Source organism: Amblyomma mixtum, chromosome 9 (genome assembly GCF_055824585.1).
Source record: "Amblyomma mixtum isolate Tamu chromosome 9, ASM5582458v1, whole genome shotgun sequence".
Lineage (NCBI taxonomy): Eukaryota > Metazoa > Arthropoda > Arachnida > Ixodida > Ixodidae > Amblyomma > Amblyomma mixtum.
In genome coordinates, this window is record NC_143020.1 from 26,228,917 (window position 1) to 26,234,742 (window position 5,826).

Genomic DNA, 5,826 nt, shown 5'->3' on the forward strand with positions numbered 1-5,826 from the left:
GCATCGCAAAAACACTTTTACGATGGCGTTGCGGCTCGCGAGGGTCGGGAGTTGGGTGCAGCACTGAGGCCTGGCAAAGCTGCGTTTCACCGTTCCGTCGCGACTGCAGCGTGGTGACGGTTCATTTGACGGCTTGACAGAGTTGCGCCTAATTCCTTTATCGCCGCAACAACACAAGGCAGAAGCGTGCACAAGAGGCGCGCGACATTTTTCGGACAATATATTCCTCCAGCGCTGCACCCGATTTCTGCCACCCCCCCCCGCCCTCTTAAAAAAAATGACCTCAATGGTAAAGACCCCTTCCGCTGTAAAGAGAGGCTGACTTCGCGAGTTTTGCAAAAGAGTAAACCTGTAGTTGAGACGGGCAGCCGCTACAGTAAACAGGCCCATTATTAAGATTATGTTCCTAACGTGCTTTTTTTTAATCTTCGCTAGTATCTGTAGACATAAATTAATAAATATTGTTTGTTTTAAGTGCTTCCCACATTTTGCAACAGACCAGCTATCAGGCCTACAATTCAACTTCACTGTGTGACGAAAATTCCTTTACCATGCTGGCATGGCCCCACCTTGAGTATTTAGTCGTTAGGTGCGTATTAACTCTATGTTAGGTGCAATGCTGGCTTTTCTAGTCCGAGCAGATGTGCGCGCGCTTCATGCGGACGCCTACCGCGCAGTCTGATAGTCGATCCTCGACTCAAGGACGCTGAACCAGGCGTTGCCTTCTCAAGGGAGGGAGATGCGTCTAGAACCACGTTGGTAGAAATGCCAGCACTTCTAATTGTGAGTCCTGCCACACAGAATCAATTTCGCACCACAGAGTTACCGGCTCTCCCAAGGAAACAGAAACCGAAACTCCGACCACGAGCAGCGGCAAAAATTAAAAAAAGTCACACCGAAGCCAATCCAGTCCAATCCCAAAGTCGTCAGCAGCGGCGCCATGTTCCTTTTGTTGCCGGCCGGCCGGGTGGCGTTTCGGGCGTAGTTTTTTTTTGTTGCTGTTGCGCCCTGTGTGGTGTTTTCGTGCTGTGGTTTTCGAATGTGCTACAAAACTGGTGCGTGACCTGCGCGCTTCGAAAGACCTTCTGAAGCACCTGAAGTTCTTCTCAAGATATTGGACGTCGTATTGCGCCCTGCACCACGCCGTGACAATGCCGGCATCAACGTGGAAGAACGAACGACCTTGTGTGATTGCTTACGAATGTGAGTACAGTTCTTGAAATTATCTGCCAAAATGTTGTACTGGGGTGCGTGAAGTGCTGTAAATGCTGCTGGGTGTTGTCTGACAACTTCTTCGGAGTGCAGTAGAAGTTTGAGTTCGACGCAACGGCTTCCGCAAGTGCGCTGTTTGCACGTGACCGGGAACCTGTCACACAGCCACGGAAACCGTCGCTTCGCGCCTATAACTTCCTCTCCGCAGCGACGAAGTTGTGACATGGAGTACAGTTGCATGTTTTTGCTCTCATGATATCGTTGTGCTCATTATTGCGATGATTGGGACCAACGAGCGGAAAGCACTGTGTTGGAACGACGTATGCTTCTCAGTGGCAGTAGTTCCCGGCGTTTAGTTTTTTCGTGCTTGTATGTGTGCGTGTGTACAGGGTATAATTCCAAGCTGAACAAAACATGGTCTGCCGAGTCCACGTTACAAATGCTCACAGTACTCAGGCCGTTCAGTGCCTAGAAGTGGAATGACGATGTAGCTACAACTGACTAGAGTTGCGCACGTCAAATGCAAGAGGAATGTTGCGGATGAGTTTCGCCGTGAAAATAACTTTTGGTAATCTCTTTCCGGCGTTATTCGCTCATAGAGAGTGTTTGTGGGCACTGGCTTTGGTTTTTTTTTTTGGCATTTCAAGCATACTTCGTACTGGTGCAAAAATGAATTGCACACTTACGGCTGTACCATCGCAAACTGCGCATGATGTTTTCGACTATGCTTTGAAATAATTTTATTTCGAAGGAATTTATGGTGACGCATGCGGTTTCTCCAGAGTTTATCAAAGAGAGAAGTACTGAGACTTGGATTTGGCCGAGATGTTCCCACTTGCACCGTAGTGTCATGCCGTAAAATGCTTATTATTTTATATTGTGTTTTGTTATATCTGTGGTATTGGTGCTGATTCATTTGCCTGGCTGTAATCTCACTGCTTTTCTGCAGCAACTGGAATATAGCTTTATTGATCTCGCTACCAGAGTGCTAGAGATATCGTGTTTTTAATTTATGTAACTGAATGGAGTCATTTATATGGATGCAATGGATTATACTGGCTAGCAGTTTAAAATAGTTATGTGACATTGTTAACGCACTTAATATCTTTCTACAACTATTTCAGCAGTGTCAATCCAGCATTAGTGGAGCAGGGAAGTGAAAAGTTTTCTAAATGCAGCAGGATCAGAATCCATCCCTTTGCTTAACGAGGGGGTCGTCGGCATCACCATCTTGTCAGATGTTTAGTGAGTGCAATTACTGTGTTTGAGTAGCCATTCCCAGAGACTCAGATGTAGACGCTTTGTGCTGCCTGTGAGCTACTGAGGTTGAGTTACAGGTGTTCTCAGTTTTCACTGCACCTAATTTACTTACTGCAATTAATCAGTCACTTGTAAAACACAGAAGACAGGTGATTTAGTTCTCTAAAAAAAGTGATTGTGATTGTCACTGCATTATAGTGGCAATAAATATGTATTAGATGAATACTGTTACAGGCTAATGTAATAGTTATTCATTCTTATGAAATGTTCTAGTCTGGCAGCAGTATCAGTCACAGCTGGGTGGTGTTTATAGTTCTTTTCGAAGTGTACATGCCATTTATTTTGAAATCATATACTTTCTGTATTGTGCTGTTAGTACTCTTCAAAGCTAGATCACTAGAGTACTACTGCTTGTAGATTCTGATCTGATTGAGGCTTTTGTTTGCATTAGTGTGAAAGCAGTTGTGTGCTAGGTCTCACTGACTGATTTTTTTTCTTTGGCCTATACGCAGACATCTGGGTACTTCAGACTGGCAAGCATGGGTGGTGCCTACCTGACACCTCCTCGTCTCTGCGCAGACAAGAATGATGCACCTAATAATCTACCGGCCATGTCACATCATTGGCTTACTGCAAGTGATCAGCACAGTTTATGAATGGAAATGCTGGTATCTATGCAATTGAATTATTGTACTATGGGATATGCACAATGAAGATCACATCCAAAGAATAGATGGAAGTGCCGATATGAACCAACAGTGCCTCCTTTTGACCAATTTTTATTTTCAGAATAATGCACTCAATTAAAAGATCTGAATTCTAAACTAAATATGTCTATACCAGCATAGTTAGGAAGTCAGATCTTGTATCAAGCATTTGCATATTTTAAATGTGTGCTTTGAGTTGGTTGTTAATATCCCAGCACATTTATCCTCCTTACTATTTACTACAAAGGAATGAAATAGATTGGTTTTCGAAATATTTGTTTTGTTTCTCCTCTAAACCGAATACAGCTTTTCTTCTCATTTTTCTTTTTGTTCAGTTCACTTGATTACTGCAGCATATCATAGCTTTCTTTAGCAGTGAATTTTGCAGCCTGCTTATGATGGTCTCTTAGATTGTTGGGCAAGCTGACCATTGTGAATCCAGGCAACACTTAAACTCAGCTCAGGAAAGCATATGCATAGGTATAGTATTAGTTGCCTGTGGACAGCAGCAGTTGAGTGCAGAAAGGGGGCTGTAACAGATGACGTTCACAGCTTATGTTGTCACCTAACAAGGATTATTGAGCAGCCAACTGTCAAGCATCCTATTCTGGCCGCCCTGTATTCCCTATGGTTGGATCAATTTGTACATGTGAAGCAATGTAGGAAAACACAAGTTACATATATGTAATGAAAGAAACCAGTTCTTTTGTTGGCACAGTCAGAAATTTGATGTACAGCTTTTTTGTGGTTAATAGCGAGTAGTGCAAACCAGTCTGAATTAAAATGCCAACAAAGGCGCGTCCTTATAGCAAACGGTAATATGCAGGATGGCTATCTGGTTCATTATTGCTCAGTATCAGACATAAAGTACTCCTTGAAATTTGCATCCTCATGGGACGATTTTTAGTCATGTAGAGTAGAAATGAATAATGTACTTTGTTTTGTCATTCTTTTACTTTGCGTCTTGCTTGAATTAAGAATTTATTCCTGCTCAAAGGAGTACAGACACCTAACTTTTGGGTGCATGTTTTCTGCTTTGTAATGATTCGTAAGGCATGGATTATTATGTGGTATTCTAGTATGCCCGCTAAATAATTCACAGTTCAATTTCTTTCTCATGCTGTTTCGGTTTCAACAGCCGAACGATCACTGTGACATCAAAGTGTGCTTACAGGTCTAGAAGACATGAAGAAACTGATATAATCACTGCTTTGTCCTTTTAATTTGCTACAATGCTAAAGCCAAGCAGCCTCAACAGCCGGAATGACAACAAATGAAGAAGCAGCAATTTGCTGTTTTTTCAGGCCTCATGTGACCTATAAGGGCACGTTAACGTTACATTCGTTGTTCGGATGTTGAAACCGTAACAGCATGAGAGAAAAATTCAATTATAAATTATTTATAGTTTGCAGCTGAATACCACCCGGTGATCCATGCGTAGTAGTGTCTTCCACATTACTGTGGAGAAGAAAGCATGCCACCAAAATTAGGTGCGTGTTTTGTTTAACAAGAGGCAGTTTAATTCTGGAAAGTAGATCTCACGTGTCCTCTTCAAAACAATTGTGACTCCTTCATCATGTTCACTCTGCTGTGCACGCAATCCTTGGGACAGCTGTAAATGATATCTTTTCAGAATACTACATAAGGTATACAGTGCTTTCTAACTTTTAATTCTCACAGAATGAACATGCAGCTAGCCTTTTGCTGTGGCTCCGACTAGCATTGTGTACCTTATGTAGGGCATAAGTGAATAAAATTAAGGCAGGCATATACTCAGAGCTGTTGAAGGCAGAAGGCTAGGCAGTATTTGTTTGAGTCGCTACTCCACTGTTTTTTCGTGAAAACATACTCTCTTTGAGGTGTGATCTTCGTTGCACATGTGGCGCAGAAAATGAATCTAAAATTACTTGATTGTCTCAAAATAAAATGTGCTCGTACTGTTCGTGTGCCATGTCTCCTATCAGTTTCATCATAAATGCTGCTAATTACTAAGGCTCGCCAGGAGCTGCAAACGTTCAATTCCATAAGCTGCTGTAAAAGTTGCTAAGTGAAATAAAGTTAGTTGATTGTATGTCGTGTGCTGTTGCTCTGTATGATTTCTTGCATGCTTACAGCAATCAGTGGTTACATCATATATGTTACATTGTACATGCTGGGCTTCTATAGGAATGTGGTGGCCAATTAGTTATTGGAACTCATTATTTAGATCTTATACAGTGTCAAAAGCATCACATTGCAGTGAAATAAATGCATTCCAATGGATTTACGTAAAATTCATATAACTAGTTTCAAAAGAAAGTTGTTACAGTATTTCTTTTAAAGGATGTTAGCCGTGTTCCTATAACAATGCGGTGGCCAATTAGTTATTGAAACACTGTACCCAAATTCTATACAAATTCAAAAGCAGCACATTACAATGAAGTGAGTACACTCAGAAGAATTTCTAAACAATTTCTCAAGGAGTTTCTAAAGCAAGTCATTACAGAATTTCTTTTAAAGGACATTAGCCACATTTCTATAGCAATGCGGTGGCCAATTAGTTATTGAAACACTGTAGCCAAATTCTATACAGATTCAAAAGCAGCACATTACAATGAATTGAGTGCGCTCAAAAGGGTTTCTAAAGAGACTCCTCAAGGAGTTTCTA

General features: G+C 41.8%; 1 long non-coding RNA gene across 1 annotated transcript; it reads left to right on the forward strand.

Moving 5' to 3' along the window:
• Positions 1-943: 943 nt before the first annotated feature.
• LOC149328559 (uncharacterized) lies at positions 944-5,250 on the forward strand. Its single transcript, XR_016285859.1, has 2 exons — positions 944-1,203; positions 2,985-5,250. It is a non-coding gene; the product is annotated as an uncharacterized LOC149328559 (long non-coding RNA).
• The last annotated feature ends 576 nt before the right edge of the window (positions 5,251-5,826 follow it).